Raw genomic sequence first — 18,423 nt, forward strand, 5'->3', positions numbered from 1 at the left:
GGGGAGAGAGAGAGAGAGAGAGAGAGAGAGAGAAAGAGAGAGAGAGAGAAACATTGATGTGAGAGAGACACCTTGATTGGTGTGCAGGCTAACACTCTATTGACCCACACTGGTCAGGGCACCTTTGGCTATTTCAATGCTATTGCTATCTTTTCTAGAAATTGGAGCGAGAAAAGTAAAATTAATACCTGGCGTTTTAGTTTGGCCTTCACTTGGAGCTCTGGGCAGTGGTGTAGGCAGAGGGACAAAAGGTGGAAGCTGCGGCTCACGCGCATGGGGTGAATATCCAGGGAGACAGTCACCCCTGTTTCCTGCGACCCTGAATCTTTGATCTCCATCTCTCCATCTCCAGCGCCTAGGTTTGGCTTTGCTTCTGTACGGGCACAATCTATATAAAGAACATTAGCTCTCTGCCTCGAGCAGGATGACTTAAATTGCTGTCTATGTGCGTTTTTCCGAGCCAGGATGTGGGTGCAAATAAACATTAGTCTTCTGCTTCTTAGCCCGCGAAGCTGGCTCACTGTGAGGGTAATGAAAACAAGAACAAAAGGAGCTAAATTTAAAGCCCTGGGTTATGATAATGGCTCTTTAATAAAAGCATTGAGGAGCACGCTTGTCACAAGACTCTTTTTTGGCTGTGGTACGACTACCAAGGGTCAGCAGTGATGGGCTTTATTTCAGGAAGGATGACGGGGCCTTTGGTTAACTGGAGCTAAGCCGTGCGCTCTTCATTTATTATTGATAGGTTTTGAAAACTCTTCAAGTAGAGCCTGGTGGTTTTCTATGGTTTGGGTAACCGAACCCCGCTTCCTTCTTTCCATTTATGGAAAGCATCTCGGAGGCCTGATTGAACCACAGTCGGTGAGGGCTGCTCACGTCGCTGTGTGCGAACTGGAAGGTGTGTGACTTCCCCGGAGATGAGTGGAGTGTGTCTTCTGTGCTGAGTTTCTTAATGGCTGTTGGGGCTTGAGCATTGCCACACAGATTATTGTGGAGGAGTGGACTGTGTGTGTGTGTGTGTATGCCAAGATATCCTTAATGTTTGGAATTAAATTGGAACTGGAACTGGGAGCCAAAGAAGGAATGGGAATTTATGAGAGTGTACATTTTTATTGATTCCAGGGAGGAAGGGAGAGGGAGAGAGAGAGAGAGAGAAACATCAATGATGAGAGAGAATCATTGATCCGCTGCCTCCTGCACTCCCCACGCTGGGATTGAGCCCACAACCTGGGTATGTGCCCTGACCGGGTATCAAACTGTGACCTTCTGGTTCATAGGTCAACACTCAAGCACTGAGGCATGCCAGCCGAGGGAGAGTGCACTTTTGAGGATGGCAGGGGAGCTGTCAGGCACAGAGTAATGGGCTGATGGACATCCTGCCTAGAGAAGGTGGTACCCTTCCGTCGCAGTGGATGAAGGCGGGGCTTTTCCTGCTAGGAATGGGATGCACACCTCATGGCGCAGAGGGAAAGCTGGTGAACCACACCTCCCGGCTGTCATAGCCGTCGCTCCTGCCAAGTCAAGGCCTTCTGGCTGCTCTCATTTAAATAAGCCCCTTTGGACAGTTAAAAAAAAAAGAACAGATTGGATTTCTAATTTTAGCTGTGACAGCTTATAATTAGAAACATCTCTACACTTACTTGTTTACCAACACCTGCACCAATACTGTATGTGTGCCTTTTAGCATGGGCCTGTGGTGGCCTGTGGTAGCATGGGCCTGGGGGTGGCGAGTCCCCCTGTTTGTGTATTATTTACTCCTGCTGGATGCCAACAGTGTGCCTGTGTGTGCAAGTGTGTTCATGCATGTGCGCCTGTGTGTTCACATGTGTAAATGTTCACCCATGTGCATTCATGTGTGTGTACCCCATGTGTGCATTTGTTCATTTGTATGTGTACTTGCATGCGTGCATGTGTTCACTTGTGTGTGCATGTTCACTTGTGTGTCTGTCTGTAGGTGCATGCACGTGTGGGAATTCTTTCTTTCCTGCCTTCCGGGGTGAACGCCTCCAGCCCATCTGTGAACTCTCCTGCCTGCGTCGCATGGCAGAGTTCTCCCTTCTTGGGAGTCAAAGAAATTGGTGGTCACTTGTTATTTGGGACAAGGTTAGATTTTAAATGACACCCTAGAGAGAAATTTCAGCCACTCATTTTAGCAACTCCGGATCTGCACTGGATAAAAGGCTTTTTCTATTTCCATAATTTCTATATTTATGTGTCATTCAGCATACTGTATAGCTGAATGATTCATGGAAAACAAATAGAGAGAGTCACCCATAATATACATGATTCTACATTTCATCAAAGCAGAAATACATAGCTGGGTGAGAATGAGCCCACCTGGTTAGTGAAGGGACGGCTTCTTGCAACTGGAATGCTACTGGGGAGCATTGAATGGTGATGGCATCATGGTCGAATGGCAGAGCTGTACCCCGGGACCCATTGATTGCAGGTCCTGAAACGTCAGTTAACAACCCACTGGGTGCATTGCTTTGAATATAATCCTAGGCTTTCTTAGGGCAAGCATCAGTATTCCTTGCAAAAGCATGTAAAAAGGCCATTGCATGCCAACGCAAGCTTTACAATAAGAAGTAAAATTAGAACACATCCTCCCAGACCAATATTTCATTCTAATTAAAGTGGAGATTCTGTGGGGAACTCAGCAGGTGTGGGCTTTAGCTGTGACACTTGAGTCTGCCAGCTGCTTGGGTAACAGTCAGATGCCTGTTGACCACTTACTGTTCCAAGGAGCAAGCAAAGTAGAAACAATAAACAAAGACTCTATAGACAGGGCTTGTTGTGGAAACTGACTTTTCCGGAGAATCCAAAGATGGAAAACTGGCTTCTCAAATCTAAGCTCGACTTAGCTAGATTCTTGACTGTCACACACGGGATCAATGAGATGAAATGACTCTTTTAGTCTCTCCTGAGCCTATTCCTTTAACAGTTATGTAGTGGGTTACATATGGATGTATGTGAGCTTTCGTGTGTGAGTGTGTCTATGGACATTCTTTCAGCCTTAAAATGCACTACCTTTATACCGACTTGCAATGGATGTTTAAAGGGTTTAATGACTTTGCTGTCCTGTGTCAGAAGAGTGATGGGGGGATTAGATGAGGGAAAAGGGCTCTTGGCATGGCTTGTAAGCTGTTACTTTCACCAACTGTGGTGTCAGCTCTGTTCTTTTTTCAGTGTTTCTGGCGATGGAGCCTCTCAACTAGAGATCCTGGGTCTCTGTGATTTCTTTCTTTTTTTTTGATAAAAACGAGAATATTTTTAATGCTTTTACTGAGCACCCACCAGACAGAGCGTGAAGGGAAGGACATGAGCTTACAGAGGAGGCTCCTTTACTGTGGAGGGTGCCCTGGTGGAAGGGAGTAACTGGAAATGCTATAGAGCAGTGGTTCTCAACCTGTGGGTCGTGACCCCTTTGGGGGTCGAACAACCCTTTCACAGGGGTTGCCTAAGACCATCGGAAAACACATATATAATTACATATTGTTTTTGTGATTAATCACTATGCTTTAATTATGTTCAATTTGTAACAATGAAAATACATCATGCATATCAGCTTTTACATTACAATTCATAACAGTAGCAAAATTACAGTTATGAAGTAGCAACGAAAATAATTTTATGGTTGGGGTCACCACAACATGAGGAACTGTATTAAATGGTCACGGCATTAGGAAGGTTGAGAACCACTGCTATAGAGCAATGCAGTGTTTTGCCGGAAGCTACAAATAAAACTCAGCATGGTCCATGTTGAAGTCATTGATCTGGCATTGTCTTTCCTTCAAGCCTAGCAGATTTATAAGAGCCTCTCTGTGGGTTGAGTGGAGTAGAGCCAACAGCATCTATTGAGTACCCCTATGTACCTAGCAGAGGTAGAGGGAGTAGGGTTTGGAGTCAAATTAGGATGGTTTGAATCTCAACCCAAATGCCTGCTGATAGAGTGTTATCTTGGACAAATTCCCCAAGCTTCCTAATTCACAATTTTTGCATAATCAAACCAAACCATCTCAGGGTGCTTTTGTTTGTTTGTTTTGAAGGTTAAATAGGTATTAGAATCCTGAAGATATTTCACAGGACAGGAAAAGTTTAATTGTTGATAGAAAAATCCTGAAATATTCCCAAACTAAAATTTATCATTAAAATTTTTTTTTTTAAATTTCTAACGTATTGCCTTAAACATTTAACTAAAGCAACAACTTTACAGTAGCATTAAATCCCAAAGTAGCAAAATAGAAGATGTGAACAGTAGCAGACAATTCCAAGTCCAGGGCAGATGGAAGGAATAAAAGGGACGTTTGCTTCTCTGTGTTAGACTTGTCAGGAGGCTAGGTACCTCTTGGCTTCCTTCTCCATTGGACTGTGGATGGCAGACAAGCAGCGATGAAGAACTTTCTTCGCCACACTGCTGAAGAGGCAGACCTGGAGCTCACTAACCGTGTGACTTTCTATCCACGTCTTATCCAAAAATCGATTCCATTGCTGCCTGTATGACCCAGTTTTTTCCTATACCACCATCTTGACCGGAAGTGTCATATGACCCATTTTGAAAGATCACCAGTCTGAAATTTAAAGAAAGATATAGTGTCACCATTCTTATGAAACAGAGGCCAAAAACATGAGGGCAATTAAGTATGCTCTGGGAGATATTGCCACATTAGAATGAAGCTCATCGTTCTTGCCTTCTCTTTTCTTCTTCCTCCTCTTCCCCTCCTCCTCCTCCTCCTCCTCCTCCCTTGTGTGTGTTTATCTTTATTTCCACATGCTTCCATGGTACCTAGCCTACAAAGATTAAAACAGAGTGGATGGAGTCATGTCGATCACTCCTTGACTGGTTACAAAACACTACCATCCAGGAGGCATTGAAACTGTGTTAGGAAAACAGCCTTCAAGTCGCAACCACTTCCATGAGTGGTGGGAGAACGGAACATACCCACGTACAAACAATTTGAGAGCTCATCAAAAGTTTGGGGCACCGAGGACCGATTGATAGGGCGAGGCCTGTGTGTGCTTTGAAAGGAAACCTGCAGCAGATTTAGTTACAGCAGAAGACATATAAACCTTTGGAGCAGTGAAAATAGTCTTTACGAAGGGGGAGGGGGAGGGATGTGAAACCTCTTTCCTATCTGGATATTAGGGGGAATCTCAGGAGACCGGACATAAAAGGGAAACAATATTTGTCATGAGGGAGTCGGGCTCCCTGAGACATTGGTCAATACCCAGGTCTACAGAGGCAGCTCAGCCTGTGGCCCAGGCAGGCAGCAGAAGGGCTTCCTTGGACCTGGGAGCAGAGCTGCTTCTCCGGTGGTCTGTTTTCCAGCTGGGATCCCAAGAAAGGGTGCTCGTAGCTCACAGCTGCAGGGTGACAGTGGGGAGCAAGACAAGAGCAAGGTAGGGGCCTGCTCGTGATGTTTCTTATCACCTATGACCCTCTTCTGAATGGGGCCCAGCCTTGGGTCAGAGGCACAGATGTGAAGGGGGCTTATAGGGGAGCGAATCCTGGGTCTCTGTTTTTATTTATTTATTTTTATATTTCTATTGATTTCAGAGAGAAAGGGAAAGGGAGAGGGAGAGGGAGAGGGGGGAGAGAGAGAGAGAGAGAGAGAGAGAGAGAAACAGAAACATAAGTGATGAGAGAGAATCATTGATTGGCTTCCTCCTGCATGCCCCACACTGGGGATGGAGCCCACAACCTGGGCATGTGCCCCGACTGGGAATTGAACCATGACCTCCTGGTTCATTGGTAGACGCTCAACCACTGAGCCATGCCAGCTGGGCAGAAGGTGTTGTTTTCCAGATGACACTGAAAATCCTCCTTCTGGACCCTCTAATTTGTGGTGCAATATCGCATTCTGATTTGCTAGACAATGACGGTTCCTTGTTAAAAGAATTGTGGAGCGCCGGGCGCATGCCTGTGACACAGTGCACCCTACAGCCTGCTTCCTGCTTGTCCGCGCCCAGCTGTGAGCACCCCCTGGAGGAGGAAGCCTGTGCTGAGGCCCACTCACCTTGCTCGCATGCCTCTGGCTTTCCCCCACCTCTGTGGGTCTGTATTAAAAAGGTTTCATGGGAGAAAGTTGGCTTTTGTCTCAGGGGAAGCAGCCATTCCAGGTCCCTGTGGTTCAAGTGTCAATACCCCGGAGGACAGAACAATGTGTGTCATTGTTCTGTGGCCAGCATGCCACTTACTTCCGAGTGCCAGATCCCATGGTTCATAAGACTCCGCTGAATGGGGGGAAAAGTCCCCCCCAGGCTGATCTGAACTTCAGAGTCAGGGAGCGGCAGAGTTTGCCACAGACCAAGGGGAACAAAGAAATTTCAAAAAGGCGTGTGTCGAAACAATAATAAGAAAAAGAAACCCAAAGTTTGACTTTGACATGAAAGGGATTCTGAGTTGAAAAGGGAGAATTTCAGTCATGTGGGAGCTGCGGAATGTCTTCAGTATTCTGGCGCCATCCAAGCTGTCCCCAGGCTGAGCTCAGAGGGCTGGGAGGACCCTGTGGATAGCTCAGGTGGTGACGAATGGCCCCAGGACTTGGGGGTTAGAGTGGGTAATGTCTGGGCCAAGGGACAGGCCTGCAGGGAGGAGGCCAGCTGCCTCCGTGGGGAGGGGCTCGGACCAGCAGGAGTTCTTGCCTTCCCAGCCTTCTCTCTGTCCTGAGCCTCGGCCACTTCCCTTCCTCAACAGGCTGTACCCGGGCAGAGTCCTCACTGGGGACTTGACACAACACTCAGCCATCACTAATGAGGTTTTGTGGGTGTGTTTCTAATAAAAATAAAGGATTATAGATGCGCCCCTCCCTCCCGTGTGCCTTAGTCATGGGTTGCTGCAGGCAGGTGGCCACAGGGGGCCGTCGGAGCCTCAGGCTAGCAGTGGTGATAGCTGTTGAAGAGGTTTTACTCTTACATCCATCTGAGCAGCCCAATTGTGCATGTGACAGTGGGGACCAATTATTGCACAATAGAGCATCCCTGGATGAAGAGTAGAGAGTGTGCGTTGAATATGCGAAGGAGGACACCATTTCCTCCCAAACAGGGGTGGTGGAGGGGGGACATCTCCCTGCCTCTGGGAGAAGGGCAATTCCATTCCAAAGTCTTGTTGTTTGTGAAAGTGACATGTGCAATCATTTCATCCCCGGTTTTCAAAACAGTCACCTCCCAAATAATGGAAACAAATGACAACCAAATGTCACCATGTGGGTTCAGGTACATGGGACATACAACTTCTCTGGGCTTGAAGTGTCACCGATATACCCTTTTCTTGGGAAATTGGGTCTTGTTGGGTTCTATTTTGTTTCCAGTTCAAGCAATTCTAGAGTTGAACAGTTTTAACATGTTCTCAAAATCCATCCTATTAAGAGTTTTGTCCAAGTCATCCCAGATTGAGCAGGAATCCTTAGTTGAGACTCCTCGTTTCCCTCCAGGTTCTTCTTCTTCTTTGTTAAAAATATATTTTTATTGATTTCAGAGAGAAAGAGGGAGAGATATAAACATCAATTATGAGAGAGAATCATTGATGAGCTGCCTCCGGCATGCCCCCTACTGGGGATTCAGCCCTCAATCCGGGTATGTGCCTGAGCGGGAATCAAACTGTGACCTCCCGGTTCATAGGTTGAAGCTCAGCCACTGAGCCACACCAGCTTGGCACCCCTCCAGGTTCTTGTAGTCCGTGTTGGTCCTCCAACAGAAGTCCCTGGGAAGAATGTACTGACTACTCGGGATAGCTGATAGAGGAAAAAGTGGGGCCCTGAGCAGTTAAGGGATATACAGCTTCTCTGGGTTTGAAGTTGATCCAAGATCACAAAATGAAAGAACTGAATGGTCAGTGCAGAACTTACTGAAAATTTAATTTCCAATAACTAAAAGGTAATAAAAGTAGAAAGGGCACAAATTCAACATGCAGCTTTATTAAAGGAGGCAAGTTTCCTATTGGAAAAAAATGCGATTAGCATTGCATCCTTTATGTACCATAGCAGCACAGTTTCTACTGTTCAGATTTAAAGTGACCAACGCCTCCTGGTCTTCCCAGGACTGTCCTATTTTTGCACTGTGGCATGTGGAAAAATCCAAAATTTGGGAGCCCTTCAGTTCTGGGCACATAGTTGGTCATACTGAATGTGTCTCCCCACCCCAAGCTACAATTTTTGGTTAAAGTTGTCATATGTCCCTCCAAGCTAAGTTTCTTCTTGTTCTCTTTCTCTTTTTTAATAATATATTTTTATTGATTTCAGAGAGGAAAGGAGAGGGAGAGAAAGAGAGAAATATCAATGACCAGAGAATCATTGATCAGCTGCCTCCTGCATGCCCCACATGGCGATCGAGCCCGCAACCCAGGCATGTGCCCTGACCAGGAATTGAACCATGACCTCCTAGTTCATAGGTTGATGCTCAACCACTGAGCCACACCGGCTGGGCTCTTCTTGTTCTCCTACGAGGGCAACTGGAATTAGTGAGCTAGTAGTTTATGCAGTCTTTGCTACTGTGGCTCGCCTGGGGAAATCAGCACTGAACTGCACTATCCCTTCCTCTCCTTCTGGAATTCTCCTCGTATCCTCTCCACTGGCACTTAGGACAATGGCAGGATTATGGAGATGGGTGGGGGAATTTCTCCAAGCCTAATTTTTCTTGCCCTGCATTCAAGACTGAGTAAGACTCTGGCACCCACATCCTGCAAAGAGGCACAAGGGAGGGTCTGCAGACTTTTTCTACAGAGGGCAAGATGGTAAGTAGTTTAGCCTTTGCTGGCCACACGTGGTCTCTGTACACACAGTCTCTCTCTTTTTATAAAAGAACCCTTTGAAAATGTAAAAACGCTTTTTGCCTTTTAGAGTATATAAAAATAGGCCGTGGACCCAATTTGGCCTCCATGCCTAACTCTCCTGTAGAGACCACATTGCTGTCCAACAGAAATATAATGTGAGTCAGGTTTTTAATTCATGTTCTAATAGCCACTTAAAAAAGTGAGAAGAAATAGGTAAATTTAATTTTAATAATGCATTTTATATAACACAATATAGCCTAAATATTACTATTTTGATATGTAACCAATATAATAGTTATTAATGAGCTATTTTGCATTTTTTGGACGCTAAGCCTTTGAAATCTGGACTAGTCACATTTCAGGGTCCAATAGGTGCATATGGGTGGTGGCTACCATATTGGGCAGCCCCACCTCTGGAGTATCTTTGATGAATATTCAGCCAAACTCCTCTAGTCCATTGAGCTTCAATGAGCACAGAAAACAAAAGGAAGATCTTAGAACTGGAAGGTAGCTCAGAGACCAGTTAGTCTAACACTTCCTTTTGTAAATGGTGAAGCTAAGGATCAGAAAGGCTAAGCAGTTTGCCCAAGATCACACAGCTTAGTTTAGCAGCAGAACTCAGATCTCCGGACCTGTTTATCCTCCATATAGCTCAGTGTGAGGTCCTGCTTGTGATTTGTGGCATGTGTGTGAGAAGTCTGATTGGGAAAAGGGGTGCTGTCTGTGGCCATAGAGAAGAGGGAGGGGAAGGAGAAGACCTGTACTCTGGTCACCCGGATAACACACATGTAGATGTGAAGCCATGTAGGGTCCTTATGTGTGCATAGTGTGTACATGTGCATGTGCACGTGTGTCTTTGTGGGGTACTGCGCCTTGACCAACAACAGCCTAAGCAGCATCCTAAATAAAGGGTGGAATCTGGGGGCTGGAGCTGGTGTGGCAAGGATACTGAGTATTGGTTGTTCTCTCTTTGCTTGGGTAATGCCTCTCCCTTGGGTTACAAGGAGGCCTAAGCTGAGTAAATATTAGTTGTGTAATCAGAGTGAGTGGAAGAAAGAGAAGTTTCATTGCTTTCTAAGCAGCCTAAACCCATGCCGTGCCTTGGGCATTTTCTCTCTTGTGGGGCAGTGTGAATTTTCCTTTGTTGTATCTGACTCTCTCTCTTTCTCTCTCTCCTCACTTAAGGGACTTGCAGACCAGCAAATGAATTTTATGAATAGGAAAGCCCTGTAGTGCATTTAGCTTGGGAAAATGTCCCTTAGAATAGATTGTTTCTGAGTCAAGTGTATAAATATTCTGGCTCAAGACCATCCCCTTTTTTCTTAATGAATTGGTCTGGCAGTAGTTAAAGCCAAGTGTGGTCTAGCCGAGTGCTCCAGAGAGAAAAATTGAATGGACAAAAAGCCCAGTCATGGTCTTGAACTTTATAGAATGTGTTGGGCAATGAATTAGAAAATTAACTTCATGACAACAGGCAGGATCTGTTGTTGAAGTTGGTCGGTTTGGGAGCAGTTTGGTGCCTTCTCTTACCTGAATGTCCCTGTTGAGTGAATTTTGAAGATACAACCAGTTGCCAAGGGGCCTGTTCAGTTTCCTGGTTAAGTCACTCCAGTTGATCATCTTGAAAGGGTGTTGTACCATATTGTTATCTGTCTGCCTTATCAGGTTATATTTTTATGTCTGGATTTCGACAAAATCTCATCTCCAACTAGGAAACCAAACTCTGCCTCCCCTGTTCCACCTCCCTTCTGATATGTGGGTAGCTTTTTTTTTTTACGGGTGGGTTGGTGATTGGTGGGAGTGAAACTTTTTCTTCTCACATACAGCTTCAATTCCAGCGTAATGGTGTGGTTTGCAGCTCTCTGCTTACAGTTTCTGTTCCTGTTTAAATACTAAAATGTACTGTTTGTCTCCATTTCTGGACAACATAATTGGGTTGCTAACAGGCAGGAACAATTAAGTGTACAGCATTATGAGAAAAAAAAATGTTGCAAGCCCTAAGATTGAACTTGATTTCTCATTACACTGACTCCCTTCGTAAGGGTAGCTTGGAAGGGCTAATGAATGGATATAACGAAGAACTAGAGTAGGAGAGAGGGAGGTCTCTCGGGGGCTTAGGGGAGCTCATCTCCTCTAGATTGTGCTGTCGTTGGGCAGAAAATGGGTCCCCTTTTCTTCTGTTTATCATATGGGTTCAAGGTTTATTCGCTCTTTTTCGGGGGGAGGGGGTTACTGGAATAGTAATAAAATTGTTCTCTGTGATTTTTTTCCAGAATTATTATAGTCAATAGGAAGTTGATCTTGGGGACAACATGTTCTGGGAATGGGATACACATGTGACCTTGGTGGTGAGTAACTACTAGTTGTAATTTACATAGATCATTTGAACGTCTTACCTTATAGAACATATCTTTTCCAATCATCTTGGGGGACTTAGTTAAGAGTAAAATTTGAAAAGTAAAGGGTGTTTCCTGGTCAGAGAAATTGTGGCAATGGAGTAAAGCCACGAATACCCTAGACTGGGCTCTTTTTGGGGGAGTCTCAGCCAGGGTTGGCAGGAAGGGCTCCCCCTTTACCAGAATGATTTCCCAGCAGTGTGGCTCTGCGTGGAATGTTTTGGGTTAAGCAAGTCATCCCTCAGGCACCGTAGGCTGTTTGTGGGTAGCGGGATGTTGCAGCCAGCAAAGTTAATGCAGTTAATATTCAACTGAACTTTTGGGGGGTTACTAATCCCTTAGGCAGATTTGCTAGAAAAGGCTACACATTAATAGCACTCCAAATCAGACCGCCCCCCAAGTGGATAGTCACATGTGTTAGCACATGTAAAACATCGCACCATTTCGGCCAAACTTGGGGCAGAAGTGCTGTTTAATCACCTCTCCATTGGAGCCTGGTCTTCCCTGAACCCATCACTCTGGGAAGAAGTGAGTAGCCTTACGTGACTGTGTATTTTACAGACGCTTTCATTCGCATGGAATAATGTCTTTAACACTCTTGCCATTTGCAAGTTCTTCCAATAAGAGGGGCCAATTTGGTTCTCATTCTCTGCTGCATTTCCTGGAAACGAAGCATTTCAGCATCTCCTTCTTGGCTTTAAAGGGGAGGGTGTTCTGTCACTTCCTTGGGCCCTCGGACTGGATCCGGGAGGGGATCTAGTCAGCAGGTACAGGGGTGGCTATCTCACTGGCCAGAGGTCAGGGCTCTGTTCATGCCTCCAACTCAGGTGGGAATTGAGTCACGAGTTGCTCCAAGTCCCACGGGGCTCAGCAGGCCACGAAGAGAGGAGAGGTCGGGAATGGAAGGCAGGTGCTTGGTCGCCATGCACGGCTGACCACAGGGGGGTGGGAAGCAAAGGTTGCTCTGGGCTGAAGTGTCACTTTTTATCATTTAGCAGGAATTTTCCTTTTTCAGCGGTTTCTCCTCTCATCTTAGGCCATGTATTATTCCAGGTAGGAACAATATGTGAAAGGAGAATAGAAAATCAGAATGAAAATGATCTACCATGGCTATGAGTTTAACAGTTCTGTAACCACATAACATTGTATTAGTGGTTTTCTAGGATGGGGCTTGCTGAAGACTTGGGTACGTATGGTCCTCTCTCTTACAAGTGATCAGTATAGCCCTGGCTGGGTGGCTCAGTTGGTTGGAGTATTATCCCATACACCAAAAATTTGCGGGTTCCATTCCCAGTCAGGGCACATACTGAAGTTGTGGGTTCAATCCAGGGTAGGGGCTCATAGGGTCAGCAACTGATAGATGTTTCTCTCTCACATTAATGTTTCTCTCTCTCTCTCTCTTTCTCTCTAAAATCAATAAAAATGTCTCCCCAGGTGTGCATTAAAAATGATTAGCATAATGAACATTCATCTAATATTTTTCAGGACATGTGACTTTAGTTGTTTTCTCTTATTTACCCCATCAAATGCCCTGATTTTGGGTTTCTGAATGGGAACCTTTGGTCAAGCTTGTAGAGGCCACCATCTTACTGGTGAACATCCTTAGCAGGTGGTGGGAAAGCATTAGCACTTGAAAAACTGACTGAAAGGGAGTTTTCAATGAGCTGTGGACATTCTTTGCTTTCTCACTGGCCTTGACCACAAACAGTGGAGTTCACTTTCTTGTGCATATACTTTTCCCACATGTAATATTGATTTACCCCTGAAGTTAGAACCAAATGCCCTAGACGGATGTTATTTAGGATTTTTAAAAATATATTTATTTTTGGCCACAATTATTCAAAGTTGACCTTACCCTATTGGCCTTTTACTTTTAAGGCTAGACTTTTCCTAACAGAAGTGGGAGTTACTGAGGCTCCGGGCAACTCCTCCTGGGCACCACTTGGGTGCGGGCGGCAGGAGTGACCCCAGAGCTGCTCATGCAACCTCCTTCCCTGTACCCTCCAGATTGATCTTACTGGTCTACATGGAATTAATATGCAATCACAGCTGATTCCATGTCTTTAAATATATTGAGAGGTAAATGGCAGGACAATTAGGAGATTCTTTAGAGGCAAACCTAGTGTGCATTTTGCTAGAATGATGCATCGGATTGAATATTGCCTTTGCTTCTCTTCCCCATTGGGAATGGATCTTAGCCAAAGAAGAAGGAAGTCGTGGTTTGTTAAAAGAGAACTGATTTGGCAGTTTTCTGTGTCTCCAACCTAGGTTAGTATTCCAAAATGTGTCCATCCTAACACACAAAGGGAATATGTATTTAAAGGTTCGACAAACTTAACACCCTCGTCCCACTGAGCTATCGGCCTGCCTCCTTTTCTTCCTTCTTCTAACACGTACCTGTTGAGTGCCTGCCATGGGAAGGGATTGCTCTGGACCCTGGGGTGCCACTCTGAACAGTCTATGTGGCTTCCGCAGTCCCCTTTCTGGGTCATGGACTCCTGCAGTCACCAGACATGCCTGTCAAGGTGCCAGGCAAACCCGGGGTCGATGCCCCCATTAAGCCAGCGCTGCCACAGCCTCCCCGTGGTGAGGGCCTTGGGGAAGAAGTCATTTGCAGCAAAGTACAATCAGCATTAAAAGAAACGACCATCAGTAGATTTGGGAAGTCTTCGCGATCATTTCCTCACCTCAGTGTGTGCATATGAGTGGCCTGCCATTTGCATATGAGAGTCTTGTCCTTACAGTTTCAGGAAGTGATTTGTTAATCATCGCATTCTCCGAACGACCCTAAATCTGTAATTGATGTGGGTCTGGATAAAGCAACTCTTCCCCCCGCCTATTCCAGGGACTATTTTTTTGGCAGGGTCTGAGCCAGAATGAGCACTAGCCATCAGAACAAAATTTAGGACAGCTGGGATGCTGTGCAGCAAAGACTTTTGGCTCCACAGTTCAAATAATCACAATAGCAGCTCAATTTAGCCTTTGGCCGAATGGCTTTGGCAAGGCGCAATGAAAAATAATTATTTCATGGCCTGCTTATTTTCCCCTTAACCAATAAACTCTCAGACCTCTTCCGGCTTATGTAAATATTCCTCCAGGGATGACAATGAGGATGGGCCATTACCCCGTCATCTCCTGACTTAGGCAATGGTCGTATTTCACCCTTGTGGGGATAGAAAGCAAAACTCAACAACTTTCTGAGATATCCATGGAGAGTGGGAAGGCATTTGATGGCTGGAATGTGAGGCCAGTCACAGCTGCAGAGAGAAAAAAGGTTGAGTCCCAGACCCTCACTTAAGAGGCAAGGCATGCAGAGGTGTTACTGCGTGTGATGTGGAAGGAACAATACCAAGCAAAGGATGCCGAGTGTAGTACCATAGCCCCGAGACAAGTCTACTCCTGTGTCGCTGTAGCTCCATAGGCTACAGAGAGAATGGTCCTCAGAGCTTTGTGTTAAGGGCCTGCTGGTTTCCTCTCATTGCATTCAGTGACTGCAGCTCTGTTCCCTGTCCGTGAGTCCTTGCCTTTGCCCTGGGTCATTTGGATGGAGTCACGGAGAGGCGGATGGGAGACATTAAGCATGGCAGCAAGCCTAACAGCCACCCTAGACCTGAAGCCCTTCAAGCCTTTTTGCTCAAATCCCATTAGTCTCCTGCACTGCGTATCTGCCTTCCCGGGTCAGCTGCTTCCCCGCGCAGGGCGCCTGTGCACTTGATGACCAATTCCTACTCAATGCGAGTCCATGGCTTCGCAGCTCCATTGGTCCACGCAGAGTGTTAATGAGATCGGTCATTGGCTTGATCCCTACAGGGGCCAGTAAACTCCATTCTGTCCCATTAACCCCTGCCAGCTGCCGTGGGTGGGATGGGGTGAGTGTGAATGGCTCACTACAAACCATCCCCACTGCCCAGCAACCAGCTAGTCCGCTGACGGTGGGTCAGGCGTGTTTGCTCTGAATGGTGGCTGATGGTGCCTTAGAAATGGGAGCGACCATGGGTTTGATGCCCCTTTCTCTCATCTGTGTGTGTAGGGATGTAAGGGTGGGGGTAGGAGTGCGTGTTTCTACTGTTAGGAAAGTGTAGGTCGTTCTTGCTTAGAAAACGCTGCAGCACATCAAACTCCTGCCACGATCCGCATGATCTCCGTTTAATGCGTGGCATTTCTTCTCAGAGTATCTTTAGAAAAATCGGTAGTCATGTCATGCATCAGGATGAAGTTCTAAATGTAAATGAGATTCTCCCAGTAATTTATTTACATTTGTTTGCAGCACAACAAATGAGACATCACGTAGCTTCATAATTTTCCATGACCGAGCCACCAGCGTGCAGTGTGTAATTTACTATGATTTAAGATGCTTATCTGTCGAATTTTTTTCTTCTTCAACAGTATCTTACAAGCCTTAAACCAGGGACAGAGAACCCCTGGACCATTTCACATCTTGCTTTCTGTGTCCTTGTCTCCCCCTCCCCCCACAAGTGTCCTGGGACCCACTGAATATACACTCTTGCTCCCATCTTTGAATGATCTTAGGTGGAGGGTAGTAGAAATGTTGGTCCTTATTCCATTTCAAGTAGGGCTGTTACCACTGACAAAACTCCAATACAAAGAAGGGGAAGCAGTATTTCCCTTTGGATGTTAAAATATGTGAACTCGCTTAAGTTACTGTTCAAGGCTAGGTTTCCTCATGGTAAAATGTTATATACATCATCTTGACCATTTAGCAATGGCATTCCAGGTCAAGGTGGAAGATAGGGTGTGCTTGATGAAGAAGTTAAGACTTTCCCAACTTTATCCAGAAGTTTTGAAAATTCGTCATATTTTCCCTGTGCTTTTACGTGTTGTTGTTTTTTTAAATTTTTTATAACTTGGCTGTATGATTCCAGCCTTCATCCATGGTTAGCACCCAGGTCTAAAATAGAGAAGAACAGATCTCTTAAAATTCAGTATGGGCCACATAAATGCTGTTTTTCTCCAGGGATTTTTATTTTTGTGCTTCTTTGTGGATTTGAGAAAAACAATATGAGGATTTACCAGGACTTTTGAGATTGAGGGCAAAGCCGGGAAGGAGATGGCACGGAGTTATCCCGTGGCCTGGCATGAACCTATGGCTGAAGGGTTCTGAAGAGTGCCATCAGGAATTCCAGAGTTCTGGTCATCGTATCTGGTGACCAAATCATGAATAAGCCACAGTTTGGCTTTGCCCTCCTCCAAGCACCTGCTGAAATCAGTAAATTAAAAATACTTGCTAATTAGAGCTAAGATGTAGATAGAGAATCTTAAAAAGTATGTTCTCTAAGTAAAAGGTTCTGGTTTTGCTCAGTCAACAGCTATAAGAGCTTTCTATAGGACAGCCACTGACCTAGGCATTGAGGGTGAATAAGACACAGGCATTTCCACCAAAACTTGCTCAGGTCCTCTTAGTATGAAAGGAAACCCCATTTAGAAAGAAGAATAAAGATATGTGAAAGAGAAGGACAAGTGTGACAGGCTCAATGTTTCTTGCTACTTAAAAAAATCTTCCTTAATTATTTGTCCCAAATTCACTTGGAATGTGCTAGTTGGTGGTCTCACTGAGTGGTATTCGAATGCCTCCAACATGTGTTGGTCCTGGCGGACTAGCCTTTCCAAGTCTCCTTGAACACACTAAGCATTGTTTTGCTTAGAATATTTTTCTCCTTACCACACACATGCTTGTAAGATATTTGTCAGGGCTGTTGGGGCATTGGCGTGTCAGCAAATGTTAGCAACACATTCTTTTGGAAGCGGTGGGCAATTTTATGGCTCTCAGTCCTCCTCCTGAATTTTTCTTTGCTGAAAACTTTAAAGAGACTTCAAAGCAAGGCCTCACGGGCCCCACTTGAATCTTTGTCTAGTGCCGGCGATACCTGTTTAAATGCGAGGTGTTTCTAGTTTGGATAATAAAGCAAGGTAAAAAGCAGAGTGGTCTTCAACCTAAGTACTAAAGTGTCAAGAGTTCTTTCATGAGAATCACAGAGAACAAACGTGTAATTTATCTTCTAAAGAAAAGATCTCTGAACATTTCTACAACTTTCAAGTTAGTGGGCGGTGGCTTTTCATTGACCTCTGACATCTATTATTTTGCTGAAAAGTTCTGTGCAGCACTGTTATGCACAAAGCAGATATTTACTAAGCACACACTCTGTGGAGTGCCTATGCTCCTTGCTATACTAAGGATCTCTGCTTGAAGAGGCAGAGAAGGGCACGGCTGGTGTGGCTCTGTGGTTGAACCAGGTCATGGTTGGATTCCTGATCAGGGTCTATACCTGGGTTGTGGGCTTGATCCCCAGTAAGGGGCGTGCAGGAGCAGCTAATCAATGATTCTCATCATTGATGTTTCTCTCTCTCTCTCTGTCTGCCTTCTTCTCTGAGATCAACACAAATATATTTAGGAAAAAGAAAGAGTTGAGAAAGGTGAGCTGACTCGTAATTACAGTGAGTCATTGTGCAATAATGCGGCCCCCATAGCAATGTGATATTTTCATGATAGTGACAGGCTTAAGATGTGCAGTTCCCAGGAATCTGGGTTTAGAGGAGGGTCAGTCTTCATTATTTGCACATCATATTCCATGGGGTTTCTGCATTTTTAAAAAATAATGTTTGGAAAGTATTTTGAATTCAATTGCTTTTTGGGCTGCAGTGAATGTCTAGGGAGTGAGGATCCTGAGAAATAGAAAGAAATAAATGAATAGAAATAAGAATAATTGAACCCAACTTAAATCTAAGGTAACTTTTATGGGGGAAATGATTCTTAATTACCATCTCACTTTGTATATGATGTGCTATATCCCCCTGAAGAGATCATATCGCATTAAAACATCATACATGCATTCTTCTCATCCCCTGAATTTTATCCTTAAAAGCCCGAGATGAAGAGCTTGCCCAGTACATGCAGCCCCCGAATGGAGTTGGCAGGCTGTCCAAGGTCATGGTGGTACTCAGTGGGAATTCCTTTGGAAAGACTATTCAATGCTTTTTGTTACTTTCCTTTCCTTACCAGTACGATTTCATTCGTAGGGGACCAGTTTCACAGAAGAACAAGTGAACCAATGACAGAAAACAATATTGGAAAGCACTTGCTTTAAAGAAAAAAGTTATGGCTACAGATGCAGAACAGAATGGTACAGAATGAAAACAATTGCAGGTTTTGATAGATATGTTAAAAAAGAGTCATAGAGCCATTTCCCCATTAATTCTGGGGCACTTATACTATTTTTAAAATATCCCACAAGCCTTTGC

General features: G+C 45.0%; 1 protein-coding gene across 4 annotated transcripts in view; it reads left to right on the forward strand.

Annotated features, from left to right (window-relative positions):
• Positions 1-18,423, forward strand: part of ESRRG (estrogen-related receptor gamma) — a 460,216-nt gene that overhangs the window by 64,825 nt on the left and 376,968 nt on the right. The window contains exon 1 of one of the 4 annotated variants that reach the window (XM_014528053.1): positions 11,574-11,694. The exons of the other annotated variants lie outside the window; for them this stretch is intronic. The gene's annotated coding sequence lies outside the window, so the exon portion shown is untranslated. Of the gene's footprint in view, positions 1-11,573; positions 11,695-18,423 lie in introns of those variants that run through there. 4 annotated transcript variants of the gene reach the window in all.

Source organism: Myotis brandtii, unplaced genomic scaffold (genome assembly GCF_000412655.1).
Source record: "Myotis brandtii unplaced genomic scaffold, ASM41265v1 scaffold612, whole genome shotgun sequence".
Classification (NCBI taxonomy): Eukaryota; Metazoa; Chordata; class Mammalia; order Chiroptera; family Vespertilionidae; genus Myotis; species Myotis brandtii.